Source organism: Euphorbia lathyris, chromosome 6, assembly GCF_963576675.1.
Source record: "Euphorbia lathyris chromosome 6, ddEupLath1.1, whole genome shotgun sequence".
NCBI classification, from domain to species: Eukaryota; Viridiplantae; Streptophyta; class Magnoliopsida; order Malpighiales; family Euphorbiaceae; genus Euphorbia; species Euphorbia lathyris.
Window position 1 is genome coordinate 11,948,670 of NC_088915.1, and position 23,254 is coordinate 11,971,923.

Sequence of the window (23,254 nt, forward strand, 5' to 3'; positions counted from 1 at the left end):
ACTGCATTTTCCTTGATTTTTTCTACAATTCCGCCAATGGCTCGTTGCTAGATCTGGATAGCACTCGTGTAAGTTATCTTCTTCTTTTATTTGTTTGTTCTTTTTGATTCAGTTTGAATTGTGGATCATAACTACTACTCCTAAATCAATTTCAATTTCCTAATAGTGAATATATGTCATATTGAATTTCGGCACCATAACCAGGAAATGTAGAGTCACGAAGAGGCGAAGCCGCAACACAAATGTGGGCAATGTTGTTTTTAGCCATGTTTGGAGTTCTAAAATTAGTAGTGAAGATAGAACGGACTGCAATTTGAAGGACTTTGTGAGGTTTTCTTCAAGTAGATGAGGAAGCTTTGGCGTTACTTACTCTTGAAGATCTCAAAGAGATAGGTGTATTTGCTGTCACTTGCTAAAGTTTCTAAACTACAATCAGCAACTTGATTTTGCAGCTAAGGCTTAGTTTATCTAAACTGAAATGAAACCATATCCATTTTGACAAACATAGCATGTTCTCTAAGTGAAACTTAAAATTATAGAAGCGACGGTGATCAAATTGAAACAAAATGAAAGTAGAATGATTGTGATTGAATTGAACAGTTAAAAGTTCATCAAATAGTTGCTGTTATTAAACCAAGCATTCAGTGAGGAGGCAAGTTAGGAATTCAGTATCTGCAACCTGATATATGCTTTCTTGCCCACAAGTGAAGTGATTACTGCTTTTTCTGGTTATTGAACTTAGCTTTGTAGATGCAACATTGCTTTGCTTTAGTATAATTCAACCAAATCTCATTTGTGTTTCATAGGTAGTAGGATGAGAAGGAATGCTCAATTTCCATTTTCCCTCTTTTCTACTCCCTGTCAATTAGGACCTTGTTCAGTCATTTAGATCACCTGTTTGTTTCTCATGGTTTATTGACTTATGGAAGTGGAATTTGTAACTAGGACCTTCACAGTGGCTTCAGAAATGGTATGATTGGGTAAAAGTTTATCTATATAACGATTATGAGAAGAACATAATGTCCATATCCTTAATTCAAATTATCAGAGACTTCTTATTTGTGGTTAATGTCAAAACAGTTTTTTTACTTGGGAGAATTTTGAATTATCCTAAACTTTGATTTTATGAAATTTGGCGCATATCTATAATTACTTGTGCATATTTGGACAAAGAATTAACATCTATTCTATCTTTGGTTCAGGTATAAATCTTTTATTTTTTTTCATATCTGGATCCAAGTTTCAATTTAAGAAGAGACCATGTATAGGAGCTACGATCAGGACCTATGCCACTCATTCCATATCTTAAAGACATTATCAAATTGTGACATAGTTTATTAAGACCTTATGCATAAAATAGTGAAAATTTAGGCACTGGATATGCTAAAAATAATTGATCAATAGCATCATAGATAAAGCAATAAAAATTCAGAGACAAATAATTCATGAGAAGCCTTATACATGATAGTTGAAGTTCAAGAGGGCCTTATTAAGATTTAAATTAGAGTGCTTAAATACAAATTAAAAGATGCAGTAATATCAAAAGTAGATTTAAAAATGATAAACAAACATCTAATATTAAGTTTCTTTCCACACCATGCTTCATTGGGGGTCTTTTTCAAAAGCTTCTTTGAAGGACTTCTATTATTTAAATAGATTGCACATGTTACTGCTTCTGCCCAAAATTCTTTTGGCATACCTTTGCACTTCATCATGCTTCGTGTCATGTTAAGAATGGTTCTATTTTTCCCTTCCACGAAACCATTTTGTTGAGGAGATCTTGCAACAGTAAGCAATCGACGAACACCATTATAATCACAGAACTGATTGAATTTCTCAGATGTGAATTCTCCTCCTCGATCAGTTCGCAATGCTTGAATCTTCAAACCGCTTTCATTCTCAACTAGTGCTTTAAATTTTTTAAACACTTCAAATGCTTCAGATTTTGCCTTCAAAAAATAAACCCATGTTTTTCGAGTATAATCATCAATAAATAATAAGAAATACCGGCTTCCTCCATGTGAACTCGGATTAATGGGACCACAAATATCTGCATGCACCAATTCAAGTGGTTTTGATGTGCTTGACAAAGACTCCTTTGGAAAACTCCTTCTGAATTGCTTCCCGTACATACACCCTTCACAAATCTGATTGGGATGATTTATGGAAGGTAATCCATACACCATTTGTTGCTTGCACATTTGCTCCAGTCCATCAAAATTCAAGTGACCCATTCTGAGATGCCACAGCCATGCAGAATCTGATGAGGCTTTCAAACACATAGGACGATCACTACTGATTTTTAATTTGAACATCTTGTTTGCAGACATAGGAACTTTTGCAATCATTTTTTTCTTTCCATCTTTCATAACCAGCCCATTCCTGTTCATCTCCACTTCATAACCTTTCTCCAAAAGTTGTCCAATACTTAAAATATTGGATTTCAAAGCTGGAACATAATAAACATGAGAAATAAATTGATGATCTCCATTCTTCAGTTTGATAAGAATGTCACCACTTCCCACAACTGGAACTTTTGTTTTGTCACCGAAAGAAATACTTCCTTTCTTAGATTCATCAAGCTTATAAAAAAGTTCTTTATTTCCCGTCATATGATTGCTTGCTCCCGAGTCTAGATACTAAGACTCCTTGCTCCTTGCTTGCTCCTTGCTTCATCTTCGCTACATGTCAGTAACAAAGTTGATTCTTCATCTTCCTCCTCGGCAAAATTGGCCTGTTCGTCTTTAAAAGGTTCAGATTTACACTCAGCAGCATAATGCCCAAATTCTTGACAATTGTAACATTGCACACGAGATTTATCACGACCATGCCAATTATTTCCACGGCCTTGGAAATTGTTGCCTCTACCACGTCCTCTTGCATTCCATTGCTGATTATTTGTGGCTTCATTATTGTGGAAATTTCTGCCACCTCTACCCCTTCCATTATATCCACGATTCCAGCCATGGCCACGGCCTCTACCTCTTCCTCTTCCATATCCACCTTCAAATTGCTTCTTTTCTTCTTTATCATTCAAATCTAGTTTCGCCTGCGACAGGTTCTTCTCTATTTTTTAATCTCTCCTCATGGGCTTGTAACGAAGGATTTTTTCTATCACAAGAACATCCTCCATTTTTTCTCCATATCTCTTCAACTGATTGACAATTACCAAAGTTCTCTTAAAGAACTCATCAATTTTCTCTGACTCTTTCATCTTGAGTTTCTCATACTCACTTCTCAAGGTTTGCAAACGCACCTTGACTACTTTATCTTTCCCCTTAAAGGAATTTTCGAGAATCTCCCATGCCTCCTTGGCTGTTGTTGCAGTCGAAATTTTCACGAACATATTCTCATCCAGACACATGTGGATTAGAGAGAGTGCTTGTTGGTCTTTCTTCCTTTTCGCTTTTTGAGCATTCGTCAATTCCTCCTCATTCTCTGGCTGCTCATATCCAGTTTCTACCATTTCCCATACATCTTGGGAACCCAACAAAGCCACCAATTTGTTCGATCAAATAAATAAACTTTCAGAGGTATAGAGGAAGAGTATAATTGCTGGAAGAAATTCCTTTCTGATTCTCTTGCCTTACTACTTTGTATTGATAGGTATTACAAACATGACTCTTAGTAAACCACATTAACTCACTATAAATACAGATACAGACACAGGTACAGAAATGACTCTTGGACACTCTATAAATACAGATACAGAAATGACTCTTGGATAATCCACTGAATCAAATTAAAGATTATTAATTATAAGTTCATTATTTCAACATTCCTGCTCAGCACTTGTTATTTTGTTTTCCTGCAATTAATGGAAGTTCAAACTTTTCTGGTGATTAATTCTCTTAGAGTCAGCTTGTTTAGCTTGCCTAATTGGTTGCAATCCAATTGATTCTATCATGTGAGAGCTAGCTAATTGCTTATTGGATAACCATGTCTTAATCATCTCATCTATCTTTGGTTCAGGTATAAATCTTTTATTTTTTTTCATATCTGGATCCAAGTTTCAATTTAAGAAGAGACCATGTATAGGAGCTACGATCAGGACCTATGCCACTCATTCCATATCTTAAAGACATTATCAAACTGTGACATAGTTTATTAAGACCTTATGCATAAAATAGTGAAAATTTAGGGACTGGATATGCTAAAAATAATTGATCAATAGCATCATAGATAAAGCAATAAAAATTCAGAGACAAATAATTCATGAGAAGCCTTATACATGATAGTTGAAGTTCAAGAGGGCCTTATTAAGATTTAAATTAGAGTGCTTAAATACAAATTAAAAGATGCAGTAATATCAAAATTAGATTTAAAAATGATAAACAAACATCTAATATTAAGATTTAGGAACCTTTAAAATCTGCAAACATGTTCAAAAATGTTTTCCTTTTTCCGAAATTACAGTAAAATTGAAGAGAACAAAAGCCCAAAGAAAATAAAATCTAGAAATCTAAAACAAAACAGACCAGAGTAAAGAAAAACAACACAAGCAGGATAACTAATGTAGAACTAACACTATAATAAGGGTACTGCCGATCTCTTCTCATTTTCCTCCTCGACTTCTTATTGGAAAACTCATTCTTCAAATCACAGAGCTCGAAATCCGATCTAAACGGAAAAACTGCTTCATGCATAGAGAGGTTATCCAATCTCACTTTTTGAACACCGTTTCCGTTGTTAAACTTGAACCACAAGAAGCTATAATATTCTGGATAACAAGTCTGCTCCTCCCCTTCTTGGACACTAATTCTCACCCTTTTCCTCCAGTCTTTTTTCTTATAAATCTCCATTACCCACACCTCCATGAAATTACCATCTTTGCCTATTACACCAAGCTTCCCCTCATATTCTGTCAGCTGAACATGTTTATAATTGTTACTGAAAGGAAGTGAAAACAGATCGTACTTTTCATCATCAATGTCAAATGCGAAAACTTTATTTGCAGATGTTAGGCAGTGAAATTTCCCACTGACAGAAATAGCTGGAATCCAACTATAAAAGTGCTCGTCACGTGGCAATTTTACTTGCTCAATCTGCCTCCATTTACCGACCATTGAATCAAAAATCTCACATTGAAGACAGTTGTATTTTCCGAAGATTCGTTGCCTTGGTTGCGATAATCTCACTATCTTGTAGTGCAAAGGCTTTGATTTTAAAACCTTAATGGCTATACACTGAGTGAAATATTTAGTCTTGGGTTTTGGAATACATTGCCATTCTTTAGTGGTAGGCTTGCAAACATAGTATCGAGGATTCCTCTTATCCTCAATACAAACCAAGATCCTTTGTACACACGAAGCTGTAATCGTTACAGAAGGAGAGGGTAAAAAATCGAGAGAGATGTTATGATTTGGATTTCCATCAGAGAAAAAAGAAGTAGAAGTTTGATTACATGTCATGGTTTGTAAGAAAAAACCGGATAAATAGTTGGTTCTTCGAGAATGGAGATTTAAAAACGAAGAATCATAAGTAAGACGATTGCAGTCTTTAGAAAGGAGTCTGCAAGTTGCTAGAGTGTCAAATGATGAACGAGATAAAATCTCGAACAACATATCAGAAGTAACTTGAACTTGGGTAGGAGTAGAATCCATTGAGTAGGGTAGAAATAGTGGTTTTGGGAATAGGATCGTAGTTGTAGTATATATAGTATTTTGAAACTTGGGAACAAAGAATCCTAAAACAACTACACTAGAGTTAGGATTAGGATCGGAGTTAGGTTTTGTCATGTCCGACTTCTATTAGGCTTAACTGTACAAACTTGGGGATAAAGATTCCTTAAAGAAGTTGGATTTCTATTGCTGTAAATTTGCGTTTTTAAATAAAATTAACATTGCTGAAAACACTACACTAGAGTTAGGTTTCTTATGTCCGACTTCTATTAGGATTATTTTTTTGGGTTAAGGTGCAAAAATACCCCTAATGTTTTGGGCCAGGAGCAATTTTACCCCTAACGTCTAAAATGGTGCAATTTTACCCCTAACGTTGGAAGCCAAGATCAATTTTACCCCTAACGTTAATAAATTGGGTCAATTTGAGAAATAATTCATCAAACTGTCTTCTCGGTCATGAATCTTGTTATCTACACTTAATATGTGTATCATTTTATCAGTAACAAATCACAAACATTCGTTGGGATGTGAAAAAAAATAAAAAATATACTGTCTTTTTGTACGGATAAGATAAAAAAATTCAAAAAATCCAACGAATTTATAAATATTAATCTCAAATTCTATTATTGAATTATAAAAAATATGAAATCCTTTTTTTAGAACGAATTATTATGCAATTGGTGCAGAATAATGAATAAAAATATCTGTGTTTTATAATAGTGTCTGAAATTGATCTAATTTATCAACGTTAGGGGTAAAATTGATCTTGGCTTCCAACGTTGGGGTAAAATTGCACTATTTTAGACGTTAAGGGTAAAATTGCTCCTGACCCAAAACGTTAGGGGTATTTTTGCACCTTAACCCTATTTTTTTTAAAGGACTTCTATTAGGATTCGAAAATGTTTATTTATATTACTTTTATTTTAGACTATTAAGTAACTAGGCTGTAATTAAAATTGCTCGTGGGTCGGGTTGGACCGTCTTTATTAGGGCTCAGCAGGTTTTTGCAAAAATTTCTTAGCTCAGGCATAGTCCAGCAGCTATTATTTTAGGCGGGTTAGGTTCGAACTTAAAAATTAAGTCACGAGTCAATCCAAATAAGTCCATCCAAAATATATATGTGTATATAGTTTTAATAAATAATATTTAATTTATACTTAAATATAAATAAGAAAAAAAATTAAATTTAATAATTAATATTAATAGAATGGACTAGGCTGGGTAAGTTCGTACTATTTTTACAATATCCAAGTCTGCCTTAGATATATACGGGCTTTTGGGGGTCTGTTTCTACTCGGCCTATTAGACGCTAGCCTAGACGGGGCGGATGGGTATCCGTACCTGTGAATAAGTCTCACTGCAACTAGAATAATCAAACAAATTATCATAGAGAAATTATACTATGCGACTCCGTACATCATGTTATTCGTGCAACAGACCAATAATTTAATATCATACCATATATTTTAGAATTTGGTATTTATTAAATTAGGTGTTAGAGTTTATATTTTAGCCTAGGGTTTAAATTTTTAGATAAATAATTAACTAAAAATATATTAATTCATAAATTAATTAATTATACAATGTTAATATTACCTTTGTTGAGGTGTAACATGACATTAAATTATTCATTTGGCTTGATGAGCGAAGGAAATAGTAAAATCTTTTTATTATCAAAATATTTTATCGTAGGGCATCAGTGTGGGATAAGATCAATTTTACCTTTAAAGTTATTGAGAAAGTTCAATTTTACCCTTATTATTCAATTTTATTCTCATGGTAGCTATCCTAACTCAATTTTACCCTCTTTTGAGTGAAATATATTCCTAATTTTCGCTATAAAGTTTATAACATAGGGCTAAAACTGGACTATTTTGTATAATTACGATAAAATTTAACTTTCCAAATAATTTCAGGTAAATGCCTCTTATGTTTTTTTTTTTTTGAATAGATATATAGTTTTGTTTTTAAATTAATAAAGAATGATTTTTTGATAAAACTATAGGATTAATTTAGTATTATATTATATTATCTTGTATTAATTTGATATTTTAATATTGGATTTCTATAATTGCAGTGTCAATACTTATAAGTTTTACGCAAATAATTAATTACTAAACTTGGGTAGAAAGAATCCTTAAACAGGTCTAGGTAACTATAATTAGATTTGTTAATCAATCGGATTAAACTGTGTTTTTATATGATTCAGCAGGCGTTTGCGAAAGTTGCTTCGCCCAGACATAGTCTAGCACGATTATTTTAGACGGGATGTATTCGAGCTTAAAAATCAAATCACAAGCGAATCCAAAATAAGCTTATCTAAAAAAGTATACCGTGCAAAAATATTTCTAACGTTTACAGTTTGGAGCAATTTTATCATGATTCAATTTTATTCCTAATATTTTGCAGTCAAGAGTAATTTTACCTCTAACTTTGGCAAAATAGGTCAATTTTAAGCATCATTATAAAACACATATTTTGTTCCTTATTTTGAATCAGTTGTATATCCGTTGCTTCTAAAAAAAGATTTCATATTTTTTTGCAATTTAATAATAGAATTGTAGATTAATATTTTTAAATTTGACGAAAATATTTGAATATTTTTTGTCCAATTCCTACAAAATAAAGTATATTTTTAAATTTTTTTCCGCAACTAGTCATGCGTTTGTGATCTGTTACTAATGAGTGATAAAATAACGTATATGTGAAGTGTAGATGACAAGATTCATGACCGAGAAGACAGTTTGATCGATTATATGTCAAATTAACCTAACTTGTCGACGTCAGGAGTAAAATTGTTATTAGCTGCCAACTTTTGGGTTAAAATTGCACAATTTTAGACGTTAAGGGTAAAATTGTTCTTGGCTGCCAACCTTAGAGGTAAAATTGCACCATTTTAGACATTAGGATAAAATTGCTTCTGGTTGTAAACGTTAAGGGTATTTTTGCACATCATCTCATCTAAATCAACCCTGTACTAGATATAGGCGGGCTTCGTTGGGCACGAGTTAGGTGGTTCTGAAGTAACGATGCAAGTGGGGGCGGGGATTCCCCGTCCCCGTTGGTGACCCGCCCTGATGTGGACGGGGAATCACCGATAAGAATTCCCATGGGACGGGAATGTAGATAATTTTATCCCCCGTGACGGGGATGGAGCGGGGATGAGGAATGGTATCCCGTCTAGTGGAGATCCCCGCCCCCGCCCCGTTAATCCCCGATGGAGAATCCCTGACGGATCCTCAAGTATTCCCCATTACAATTAAAATTATATTTTAAATATTATAATTTATAACATTTAACTTAAATTAAATTGAATTATTTTCAAATAAAAGCTTAAATGGGATAAATAAGATATTAGCGAATGATTAAATGGATATTTTTTCTAACCTAAACTAAACTAAAAGCATAGCATCTCTATCATTAATTCGAACAAAACCTAAAATTAGAAACAAGAAGAGAAGGAATATATACTGATTTTTTAAAAATATAAATGGTGATTCCCCGAGGGGACGGGGATGTGGAATATGGAAAAAGTGTTTTTAAACGGAGGTGGGGGACAGATCTGTCCCTGTCTAACTCGCATGGATGGGGACGGGCAATCCCCAACTAGTCGGGGATGGAGATGGAAAATGCATTCCCCGCCCTGCTCCGTTTGCATCCTTATCCTGAAGTCATTTTCATTGTCCAAGCTCGGCACAGTGGATGCCGGTCTAGAAGGACCAGATAGATACCTAGACCCTTGAACATATCATATTGTAACCGAAATAAAAAAAAATATCATGGAGAAATTATATCGCAACTTAGTGCACCACGTCATTTGTGCATCAGGCCAATATTTAATATCATGTCATTTTTTTTTTAGAATTTGTTGTTTATAAATTAGATTTTAGAGTTTATCTTTTAGTGTTTAGAGTTTATATTTTAGGCTTTAAATTTTTAGATAAATAATTAATTAAAAATATATAAATTAATTAATTACACAATGTTAGTATTTTTTTTATTGAGGTGTAACATGATATTAAATTGATTTTCCTTGAAAATATTAGAATTAAATAACAGTCAAACCAGTCTTTTCAAATTTTCAATAGCATAGGGTTAAAATTGATTTTCCTTAACATTATTATAGTTAAATTTGCACAATTTCATATGGCTACATTTACTTTGTTTGAAAAGTCAGAGGTTAAATTTGGTCATTGTCCCATTTTGTTTTATTAAGTCCCTTTTCTCTTATTTCGTCTAAGACTCATAAAAGGCCAGGACCGATCCTGGTCGTGTTTAGTAGGGCTCAACGGGTTTTTGTAAAAATTTCTTAGCTCAGGCCTAGTCCAACAACTATTATTTTAGACGGGTTAGGTTCGAGCTTAAAAATTAAATCACAAGTCAATTTAAATGAACCCATCTATATTTAATAAATAATATTTAATTTATACTTAAAAATAAATAAGAAATATAAAAAATTTAAATTTAATAATTAATATTAATAGAACGGGCTAGGCTGGGTCAGCGCGTACTATTTTTATAAAATTCAAGTTTGCCCTAGATATATACAGGCTTTAGCGGGCCTAGGTTTGCTCGGCCTATTAGACGTGGGCCTAAACAGACCGGATGGATACCTGAAGCTGTAAATAAGTCTCATCGTAATCGGAATAAACAAACAAAGTATCATGGAGAAATTATAGTATGCGACTCGGCGTACCACTTTATCCGTGCATTATTGATATCATGTCATATATTTTTTGGATTTGGTGTTTATAGATTAGATTTTCGAGTTTATATTTTAGGGTGTAAATTTATAGATAAATAATTAACTAAAAATATATAAATTAATTAATTACACATTGTTAATATTACCTTTAATGAGGTGTAACATAACATTGAATTATTCATTTAACACACGAATAACGTGGTGCACCAAGTAAATACTAAAATCTTTTATTATCAAAACGTTTTACTACATGTCTATAGGGACCAATGGGAGTATTCTAATTTTTTTCGGGATAAATCAATTTTGCCTCTAAAATTATTGAGAAAGTTCATGTTTACCCTTATCGTAAGAAATAACTCAATTTTACTCTTATGGTAGAAATTTTAACTCAATTTTACTCTTTTCGAATGGAATATGTTCCTAATTTTCGCTATAAATTTTATAACATAGGGATATAAATTGGACTACAAAATATAAAGATAAAATTTAACTTAGTGAATTTGATTTTTTAATAGTTGGTATATATAATTTCCTTTTCAAATTAATAATGATTCTACTATTAAACAAAACAAATTAAAAGATTCAGTAAACTAATTTTTGGTGTAATATCAAAAATAGAATTGAAGATGATAAACATACCACCAATTCTAATTAGCATCACTAGAATAACTGTGAACATCATTCATATACTCATCTCTTCAGTCTCCGCCTTGCTTCTGCTTAGTCATTCTTTAAATCACAGAGTTCGAAATCTGATTGAAACGAAAAAACTTTTTGATACCTAGAAAGGTTGTCCAATCTCACTTTCTGAACACTGTTTCCATTGTTAAACTTTAACCAAAAGAAGCTATAATATTTCGGAACCAAATCAACATTAGCATTACAAAAACTAACTGGATAATAAGTCTGCTTCTGGCATTCTTCGACACTAACTCTCATCATTTTCCCCCATTCTTTTTTCTTATAAATCTCCATTATCCACACCTCCATAAAATTACTTTCTCTGCCTATTGCACCAAGTTTCCCCTCATATTCTGTCAATTGAACATGTTTATAATCGTCACTGAAAGGAAGTGAAAACACATCGTACTTTTCATCATCAACGTCAAATGCCAAAACCTTTTTTGCGGATGTCAGCCAGTGAAATCTGCCACACACAGAAATAGCTGAAATCCAACTAAAAAAGTGCTCATCACATGGCAATTTTACCTGCTCAATCTGCCTCCATTTACCCACCATTGAATCAAAAATCTCACATCGAAGACAGTTGTATTTTCCGAAGTAACGTTGCGTTGGTTGCGATAATCTCACTATCTTGTAGTGTAAAGGCTTTGATTTTAAAACCTTAATGGCTATGGACTTAGTGAAATATTTAGTCTTGGGGTTTGGAATACATTGCCATTCTTTAGTGAGAGGCTTGCAGACATAGTATCGAGGAATCCTCTCGTTCTCAATACAAACCAAAATCCCTTGTAAGGATGAAGCTATAATCTCTACAGAAGGAGAGGGTAAAAAATGGAGAGAGATGTTACGATTTGAATTTCCATCAGAGAAAAAAGAAGCATAAGTTTGATCATATCTTATGGTCTGTAAGAAAAAACCGGATAAATTGTTGGTTCTTTGAGAATGGAGGTTTAAGAATAAGGACTCGTAAGTGAGACGATTGCAGTCTTTAGAAAGGAGTCTACAAGTTGCTAGAGTTTTGAATGAAGAACGAGATAAAATCTCGAACAAGATATCAGAAGTTACATGAAACTGGATAGGAGTAGAGTCCATTGAGTTGGATAGAAAAGAGTGAGAATCGGAGTTGTTGTATATATAGTATTTTGCAACTTGGGAATAGAGAATCCTTAAACAGCTAGGCTTAGGCCCTGTTCTTTTTGACTGAAATTAAATTAAATTAAATTAACTTAACTGAATTGAACTGAATACTACTGAACTTAACTTAACTTAACTACACCAAATAATTAATTGAACTGAACTGAACTGAAATGAATGCTGTTGAACTGAACTTAACTGAACTGAACTGAACTTACTTATGATCAAATTAAGTCAAAAAGAACAGGGCCTTAGGCTTCTATTAGTATTTATTTGGAATTCTAAACATGTTGCTGTAGAAATTAAATTATACACTTCTATTAGGATTTGAATTGGACTGCAATTAAATTCTAAACGTGTAGTTGTAGTAATATCTTCTATTAGGATTTGTAAGTAACTGAACTGTAATTAAATATAGTTTTAATAAATAATATTTTTTTTGGTAAGAGTTTTAATAAATAATATTTAATTCTCACCAAAAATAATTTAATGTGTTACTTAAAAATAAATATTTAACATAAAAATATATGACTTTAATAATTAATATTAATAGGGAAGGTTAGACTAGGTCAGCTCGTACTACTTTTATAAAACTTAAGCCTCCTATATATATATATATATATATACGAGCTTTACCCGGCCTGGGTTGGGCCGATCCTAAAGTCCTTTTTCCTTGTCCAAACTTGGCCGTGGACTTAGACGGGCCGGACGTGTACCCAGAAACTAGAACAAAAAAACAAATTATTATAGAGAAATTATATTATGCGACTCGGTGCACCACGTCATCCATATACTAACCAATAATATTATATCATGTCATATATAGCTTAAGGGGTGTTTGTTTCAGATTTTCGGAGGAGCGTTTAGCGTTTCACTCCAAACCGCAGAAAATATAGCGTTTTGGAGCTTTTCATAAACAGATGTTTGTAGTTATTTGTTACTGACAAAATTAGCCTTCATATTTCCATAAAATTAAAATATGTTTATTCTACAACATAATTACCGGAAGAATAAGGTTTTGTTGCATTCAATAATTTTATTTTTTGTTTTTTGTATAAATTATTTTTATTAATTTGTGTAACATATTTTTTTTTATTTGATAATAGGATAAGATGCAAAAATACCCATAACGTTTATAGCTATATGAGCAATTTTATCGTTGACGTCTAAAATGGTGCAATTATACCCCTAACATTGACAAGTTGAGTCAATTTGAGAAATAATTCATCAAACTGTCTTCTTAGTCATGAATATTGTCATCTACATTTCACATGTACATCATTTTATCATCATTAACAACAAATCACAAAATATAATTTTTTTATTGATTAATTTAAAACATGTCCATATTAGAATTTTAAATCCGAACAACAACAGTTCAATATAATTTACCAAATACTAATAATTAAACAACTAATAACAAACAGCTAACAACTTACTACAATTGCAAACAGTTAATAGCAACTGCAACCGCAACAGCTATTAGTTAACAGCTGAATCAAACAAGTCCAAAAATAATAATTAATTAATTATGTAAAGCTCATACGTATTGAAGTTTATTTTACAGCCAAATCTATTGAAACCGACATTTTCTTGGAAATTAATATTTTTATTTTCTATGGTTTTTTTTTTAAATATTTTCTATGGTTTTTAGTTTTGCAGCGGTTCATGTTCTAATTTGAAAATTCATTTTTTCCTTTTTTTTTCCTATATTATTTTTTATGACAAGCTATAATATTTTGGAGTATTAATACGTCAAAATATTAATCTGGGATAAAATTACCATTCCACTAGTTTAAAAATATTTATCATTTCTTTATTAAATAACTTTCTTTTTTACATTTATCTAAATAACTTTATTTTTTTCCCACTAATATTCGTTTTCTTTTCTTGAAAGAAAAGAAGCAAATTCATTAAAAGGTCAAACGTTTATTAAATTATCAAGTAAGAGAGGTCATATAGAAGGACTCTCGTGCTAATAAAAAGGACTAGTATGTAAGTAAGTGTCTTGATTTGAATTTTGCTATTAAGCATTCGGTTTTCCATATCATTCGGAGGACTCCTATTTCACAATTGGACACGTGTAGTGTGACCCCACATAATAATTAAAATAGTAGAACCTCTTATAATATATGTGGATCCGTGTTACACCGTTACACGTATCAAAATATGTATGGGATGTCCTTTATTTGACATGGAGAATCGAGTGTTTCTAATAATTTACCATTGAATAGCTTGACGCCAAATATAAGATAATTGGAACCCCACCCCTTATTTAAAATAACCCTAAAACTATGCACCACCGAATCGATGTTTGAAACGAATCGATATTTGAAAAATCTGCACCACCGAATCCATGTTGTAACAATGAGTTTAGGGGTTGAATCATTTATTAGAAGATGACTGAGGTTTTTCGTTTTGTTGGTATTGGGGTAAAGTAAATAAAAAAAAATTATGTCGGTATCTGAAAAAAAATAAAGGTGATTGAGCTTTTTCGTTTTGTCAAGAAGATGACAGAGGTTTTTCGTTTTACTAAAACCAGGGATTTTAAAATTAAAATGAGCATTGACGATCACAAAATTGAAAAATTTAAAAACTTGATGATAAATTAAGCAACTTTAATTCTTCAACTTTTTAATTTTGAGGTCATTTAGGTATTGTTTGGTGATGAGACGGAAAATGGATGTTTTAGAGAGAGAATACTTTGAAAAATAAAAAATTTTGTTCTATCGTTAATGTGGTACTAAACAATTTTAGTTTTTGAAATTTTTCATTTTGAGATCGTTAACTGTCACTTTAATTTGGTTCCATTATTAATGTAGTACTAAACAACTTTAATTCTTGGAATTTTTCATTTTGAGGTCGTTAACTGTTATTTTATAGTGCTAAATTAAAAGATCATCATTTTTAGCAAAACAAAAAAAGCTCGGTTGTCGTAATAAATTTTTTCTAGACACCAATTTGACAATACGTGAAAGCACATAATTCTTTTTTTTACGTTATCCATTTTATTATATATAAAGTTATCTTTGTTGAAGAATGACTGGTTCGAAATTGAATCTTATGTGAGATAACTATATTGAGATGACACTTTAAGGATTTTAGGGTTGGAATTAGAGAAATTGTAATAATACAAAGTTGTTCCTAATTATCTTAATTTTATACTTGTATAAGCTATATATTGTGTTTATTTTAGTTATTTGAAGTTTATTATGTTTGGTAGTGTTGGCCCAAAATAAAATAAATTTTATTTTTATGTATATAGAAAGCTTATGTTTAATTTAGGGTATAGTTTCTATTTTTGTCTAGAAAATAATGAAAAATACACGTGTAAGCTAACCTTCAACCCATGAGAGAGTCCGGCACCACGCGGGGCGTGTCCTCAATACGCAGCGCGTAAACAAGGCGTCCGAAGAAATCAACGTCAAAAACTCAAATACGCAGCGCGTCCTTCACGTTACGCGGGGCGTACTTTCTTACGCGGGACGTACTTGCCAATACGTCACGCGTAAGACGCATCCGCAGAGTGTTCCAAGATCAGAAGCTCCAATATGCAGGGCGTATCCACCAACACGCAGGGCGTACTCCTTCACGCGGGACGTGACACCAGAGACGCCACGCGTATGCACCATCAACAAAATGCGCCAACTCTAGAAGCTGCACTACGCGGGGCGTAGTCGGACATACGCGGGGCGTAAACTCTCTTTCGGCAGCAGTTGGAATTGGTCAATGGAAGTTAATGGAAGTTGAGGTAGTGGGATGATGTGGCATTGGTAGTTGGAGGAAGTTAAGGAGTTAGTTAAGTTAGTTGGTGACTAATTACCAAAATACCACTCAAAAATTACCAAAATACCACTCCAAAATACTATAATTAGACCCCCTCCCCTTCATAAAAAATCACACTCAACATAAACACAATCCCCTTCCTAAGGTCCCTTTCAATTCTCTCTAGTTTCTAGTTCTTAGTTTTCAAGTTCTTAGCTCCTAAGTTCTTTAATTTCTTCAAGTTCTTCAAGTTTTTCCTTTTCGTTCTTCGCTTTTTCTTAGCTTTGATCCTTTTTTTAAGCTCTCTTTAGCTCCAATTCAAGTTCCAATAGTATTTCTTTTAAGTTTCTCAATTCAATTTAGCATTCCTAAGCTGTTACTCTGCTCAATTTTCAATTAGAATTTCATTTCCGAATTAATTTTCCAGATTCATCCAATTGTTTTCAAAGCCCGATTCCGTCCATTTTAAATCATTATTTGCTTTCAATCCCTTCGACAAAGTTGTTCCTAACGTCCTGAATTTCAATCTAGTGTGTTTAATTTCCCAATTCCGTACCCAGAAACTATAGTTACAAGCTGATCTTTCCAGCCCAAATTCTTTTAGCTATTCTGCCCAGATTTTTCCAGATTCGTCCAGTCATTTTCAATCCTCAATTACGTCTATTTAAATTCCGTTTTAGCCTTCGATCTCTTATACAAAGTTGTTCCTGACATTCTGAAGTTCAATTTACACTATTTACTCATCCAATTCCGCGTTCTTAAGCACCCAAATGAACCTCCCGAAGTTAAGGTCTAAATCTGCCCCATTTGCCTACCAACGTTTTGCCATTGCACCAAGCACATACTGTACGGGCCCGACCGATTGCAGCTCTCCAAAGACCTCACGCCGACGCCAAAATTCAACATGAATCCGAGATAGCTATTGTGGCTCCGAGTTTGTTGTTGAATTCCAATTTATTTTAATTACATTTCAATTCCTTGTATTTGATTTGTTATTCCATTTCAATTGAATCAGCTATATGTTTAGTATAGAAGTTTTTCAATTGTAATTCATTTCCAATTTCATGTTTCAAACACTTATTCAATTAATAAAATACAATTTTTCACCAAATCTTGTGTCAATTTCGCACTTTAAATTCCTTTATTTTCTCGTCTTCAATTTACCCGCATTAGCTTAAATAAAACAATTTATCTAGCAAAGTTTCTATAACGGCGCTAGAGACCCAAGAGGGACTTTTTCAATCCTTGCGTCCCTCGCCAATCGCTTTGTTTAAGATTTCAAGTTTTGGCGCGCAATTCCATAAACTTAACCGTCTTTAATATTTTGAGAAATAATTTCTCTGGCACGCCCGCACCCTAACCACACGTGACAAGGTTGAAATTAGCATATTCGCAAAATATCGCTAACAGGTAGAGCTAAGTAGTCTATAAAGATATATAATAGAATCCTTTTGCATATCATATATTACGTGGAGATGATATAAATGTCAATTTTAGATATGTTATACCCCCGCATGTCTTGTTTATGCAGGAACAAGAATCAAAGCATTTTGATTAGTATGGAAAGAGTTAAGGTAGAAGGTGTACAACTAGGTCATACAAGGGTCTAAGACGAAATAATTAGATTAAGTGAAGAATATGAAGTTAGAGTCTTTTAAGTCTCACTAAACACGAATGAGCGTACATTTTCATTGAGTTTGTTTGGATCTAATTGTACAAATGTTTCTTATGTTAGGGAGGGCAATGATCAAGTGAAAGAGCACCCGACTGTGTAGAATAAATCAAGTCGCGTGTAATGGTAAGCATATATTACTTATATATATGTGATGTATTGGTTTGTGAATTGTTAGAGTATGGAATGTGATTGAATTTGATGTGACAGATGTTGGAAATACTTGTGATATGTTGTGATAATATGAAAGTTATGAGATGAACTAAGTTGCAACATTATGAGTTGAAATGTGGTATGTTGCACGTGCTTGAAAATAATAGTTGGATAAGAAACGAATGTGAGTTTGTTTAGATGGATTTGTGGAATGGTCCTAGTTGAGAGTGATATCCAAATTAAGTGGCCGATGATACCTCCTCTTCCATAGGGAGTAATGTTGAGCGATTTCCATAAGTGTACGGTTTCGCTTGTAGTAATGAAAAGATATCGATCCCACAAGGAACATTTTTTTAACGAAAACTTATTTTAAATTGGTTTGATTTACTTTTAAGGTTTATAATATGTAAAATCGTTTAATTGGATTTGGTTTTGAAATTGATAGAATAAGAATTAGATTAGAATATGTAGAATGTTAGAAATCAATTTTGTTTCGAGTATGAATTTACAAAACAGAAACGTTTAGTGCTTTAGAAAATGGAATAAATGTATTCGTTTGCATTAAGCAAAGAAAACAACTTTAAACTTTGTATAAATTATGTAAATGTAATAACGTAAACTCCTTCAATTAAAAGGATTTGAACGCAACAATCCCCTAATCTGGTTAGATTGCTTCCATAACCAAATTAATACTTTATCCAAGATATCAATTTGCCTAAGTGTTCAACAAAGTTTCCTTGTAAAGATTTTGAATTCAACTACGTTTTAATGAAAACACCAGAACTCACTTCAGATCAATTACAGAAGTGCTACATAAAAATCTATTGAATTGAATAAACTTTATTAGATGAATTATGAATTTGATACAAGTTTACAGAGAAAAAGAAGCATGGAAGCTTTCAACGACTTTCAAGCGAACGGTTTGTCAATCCATTCCTTGAACCTCATTTAGAGTTTGTCAGGCTCCTGTGGCGAATCCTCTACTAAATCTTCTCGCTGAATCTTCAGAATAGTGACGGTTCATTCGACTACCAAAATGTAAACTAATATGAACAAATCTTAATCTAAATCTAAACGCTACTGTGTTTGTAATTATTTGATAAACAATGTGTGTACATCATATTCCTTTTTACAAAATCGAACTTCTAATTCTGAATTGCTTGACTCAGAATTTCTGCATTAATTATGTACTAAGTCTTCTCTTCTATATTCATCATCAACTCTGAAATCAACTCTTTATTTATAGATGTTGAAGAGTCGGGTTTAAAGAACGTATCTGCTGCGAAGAGGCGTTCTTATCCAATCGAACGGACGCGTTTCGTCGAAAATGAACATGTGCAATTTATGCTTCCTGGAAATCTGAACTTACTGAGAATGTAAATTCTCGACCGAGAATGGGGGAACAGATTTTTAGTCTTCGAAATGGTAAGGGGGAGAGTTGGCCGATGCGTGTCGCGATCGAGAATAGTGGATCCTCGGTCGCGACATAGAGTGTTTTTCTCCGTCTCTGACTTCGTCCTTGTCCTTGTTTCGGCGCGTTTGATTTTCGTCGTTTTTTACTCCTTTTGTAGGGTTTTTCCTTCGTTTTTAACCTCTTTTCATTCCTATTTGGTTTTTACCAAATATTTAGGTACCTTGCATGGAAGAAACATATTCGGACGTAAAAGTACGCTAAATAGATATAAACAGTACGATTTTATAGCAAAACTGATGTAGATATTAATGATATTTTAAGTATATTTTGGGCTTAACAAGTAACAATCATCGCACTTCACTCGTGACTGTTAAGTATGATTTTTGAGATACACAACTAAACTCATACTTGACATTCAGTCACAGACCCTTTAAGCGAATGATTTAAGGGCAACATGAAGTCATTTAAGGTAGAGATCTCGAGTTCAAGTTCAAGTCCAAGTCCATACTCTATAAATAAAACTTTAATTGAGAGAGGATCTACTGAAATAGTGTTTTATGAGTTTTGTCACACCCGACCCTAGAGGACCTCAATCGGCATCGGACGTGAAATAGAAAGATCATAATCAACACTTAGGAGTCTGTAATTTATCTCAATATCTCAATATCATATTATATTACAATTGAAATACCAAAGTTTTAACCATAATTCTAACAATAAGCAGCCAACTTCCAAACCCCGTCTAATCGGTCGATAACCTTCTCTATATCTTGTACTTTCTCACCTAAAAACATTAAAACATTTAAAAACGTGAGACAAAAATCTCAGTAAGAAACTATCAGCTATAAAAACCAACTTTACTTAACATAGCTATATATATACATTTATAAAGGGATTTAATCAAAACCTTATAAAAATATACTCAAAACTTAAGTTCATATTATATATATAATGCATCTTATCAAAACGAATCAAAATAACTAAACGTTTTATCAACCCAATTCATAATCAAATAAATGTTTTATCAAACCAACTTGTAATCAAATAAATGTTTTATCAAACCAACTCGTATTCAATCAAACGTAAAACCTTATATCAAAATCAATCAGAACCGAAAACATAATCCAAATGAACTTAAAATATTGTATCCATCCTCGAGTTTCTCCCCTTAAGTATCAATTCATAACCACATATATAGTCGAGACGTCTCTTAACATTGCCTATCCCGTATGGTCTTACCCGATACTTCACTGCCATACCCAATAGGTCTTCATACTGTGTACACAGGCCATATCCCTCACTGAAATGGTCTTCAAATATAAAACCACCTATCCGGATAACTCTCGATGGATATAAAATCATAAAATCATAACGTGCTCAAATTTCATTTCACAATCAAATTCCAAACTATTGCATAACCATAAATCATTTGGCTTCAATTAGCCCTTTTGTAAAAGTAACCACAGTTATTCAAAATATCAATCTGTAATCAATCAAATTAAGCCTTAAATCAACATAATCAAGTAAAATTTGAAATTCACATAGAAGCATAGTTAATAACTTCATTTGAACCATAATTTCACAATAAAAAGCAAAATCGTGAAAAACCCCAATTTTACAAAATTCCTGTATAACCTTAAAATATCTATTTCTGAAAATTCTTTGATTATATATATATATCTATATGCATAAAACTCAAAATATAGTTGATAGCTACTTACCTTGACTATTAATTGAGGAAAATACACCCGATCGATTCGTCTCTAAATTCTGTCTAAGACGTTTCCCTCCAAACACTGCCGAAACTCAAAAACTTTTCGGTTAGGACTTAGATCTATGCATAAGGATGCTATGGTTCCAATTTCGAGTGATTCGGACGGTCGAATCTCCGTAAATAAAAAAACGGTGGAGAAACGATCAAGAGAAAACTGATGAATCTTAAAAGGAAAAGAAAAGAAAAAGAAAAAGAAAAGAAAATAATATAGATAGTGATGCTGATAGAGTATATCAAATATTTAGAAGATTTGAGAAATATTTGGTCAATATCATGTTTGATCCTCTATCTTTCTATAATCTTTTAAAAATTATCCGAAACTTTTAATTTACACATAAAACCATCGAATTAACTCCAAATTTTTCTATAGCACCAAATTAATATCACATACCCCGTAATTATAATATATACTAATATCAAAATATAAATTCTAGAAATTTAGACACGAACGTGACAAGTTTCGAACAGAGTAATCAGATAAATAATAAAAATAGATAAGCCTCAAATTATATTAGTAAAAATATAATACTTAATTAAAAAAATTCAGTATCAAATTATGTTAATAAAGAAAATAATACTTAATAAAAAATAGGGTAAAGTAAAAAAAAAAGCCTTGTCCTTTCACGTATTGTTAGACTCGTACCTGAAAAAACTTTTATCCAAATGATAGTTGAGCTTTTTCACTTTGCTAAGGAAAATGATTGAGATTTTTTCGTTTTACTAAAAAGAAGAATATTAAAATTAGGGAAAAGTACAAAAATAAACCTTGTGGTTTGGTCCATTTTCGAAATGCACCCCTGTGGTTTAAAAGTTTGCAAGTCGGTGCCTTGAACTTCATTCCGTTAGCAAAGAGGGGTAAAATTGACTAACGGTGTTAAAAGTCAAACGGAAAATAGTTAATTTGGTCCTTATATTTAATAATTTTATAAATTAAGCATCCTTATTATCTAACTATCACAAACAAACCCCAAAATAAAAAATTAAAATTCAATTATACCATCTTCTCCATTACTCTTTAATTTTTTTCTTTCTCTCTCATCTTTTTTAATTTCTCTCTCTCTAAAATCAAGTTTCTCTCTCTAGAATCACAGTTCAATAATTTCTTCCCATTAAACAATGATAATAAGATGACGTAATTAAATTGAAACAGAAACTGAAAAGAAAAGGAGTAATTTCTTTTTAATTCTATCATTTTCGAAGTGCACCCCTGTGGTTTAAAAAGAAATTGTGGATCACCTGTTTGTTTGTTCTTTTTGATTCAGTTTGAATTGTGGATCATAACTACTACTCCTAAATCAATTTCAATTTCCAAGAGTGAATATACGTCAATGCGGGTAATGTTGATTTTAGCCATGTTTGGAGTTCTAAATTAGTAGTGAAGATAGAACAGACTGCAATTTGAAGGACTTTGTGAGGTTTTCTTCAGATGAATTCAATGATTATGTAATGTGAAGATATAGGTAATTTTTTTTTTTTTTTTTGGGGTCTTAAGTATTAATCAGATGCTTTTTTTGCAGGAAATTGTCACAGATGTATATGTAATGTGACCTTTTTGGTTTTTCTTTCTGATTTTGTGAATAAAATAAACTAGCTGCTGCATACTTGTTTCTTCATTTGATTATATGCTATTGATCAATGTTTTGCTCGTTGATATGTCACCATATGTTATTGTGACTTGTAACTGTAAAGTTTGTAAACTACAATCAGTAACTTGATTTTGCAGCTAAGGCTTAGTTTATCTAAACTGAATTGAAACCATATTCCCAAATCTTCATAAAGATTTCGACAAACATAGCATGTTCTCTAAGTGAAACTTAAAATTACAGAAGCGATGGTGATCAAATTGAAACAAAATGAAATTAGAATGATTGTGATTGAATTGATGTTATTAAACCAAGCATTCAGTGAGGAGGCAAGTGAGGTGATTACTGCTTTTTCTGGTTATTGAACTTAGCTTTGTAGATGCAACATTAATTTGCTTTAGTATAATTCAACCAAATCTCATTTATGTTTCATAGCATGAGAAGGAATGCTCAATTTCTACTTTCCCTCTTTTCTACTCCCTATCAATTAGGACCTTATTCAGTCATTTAGATCACCTGTTTGTTTCTCATGGTTTATTCACTTAAGGAAGTGGAATTTCTAACTAGGACCTTCACAATATATGGTTTCAGAAACTATTTAAAAGTTTATCTATATAATGATTATGAGAAGAACATAATGTCCATATCCTTAATTCAAATTATCAGAGACTTCTTATTTGTGGATTAATATCAAAACAGTTTTTTTGGTTCCTTTACTTGGGAGAATTTTGAATTATCCTAAACTTTGA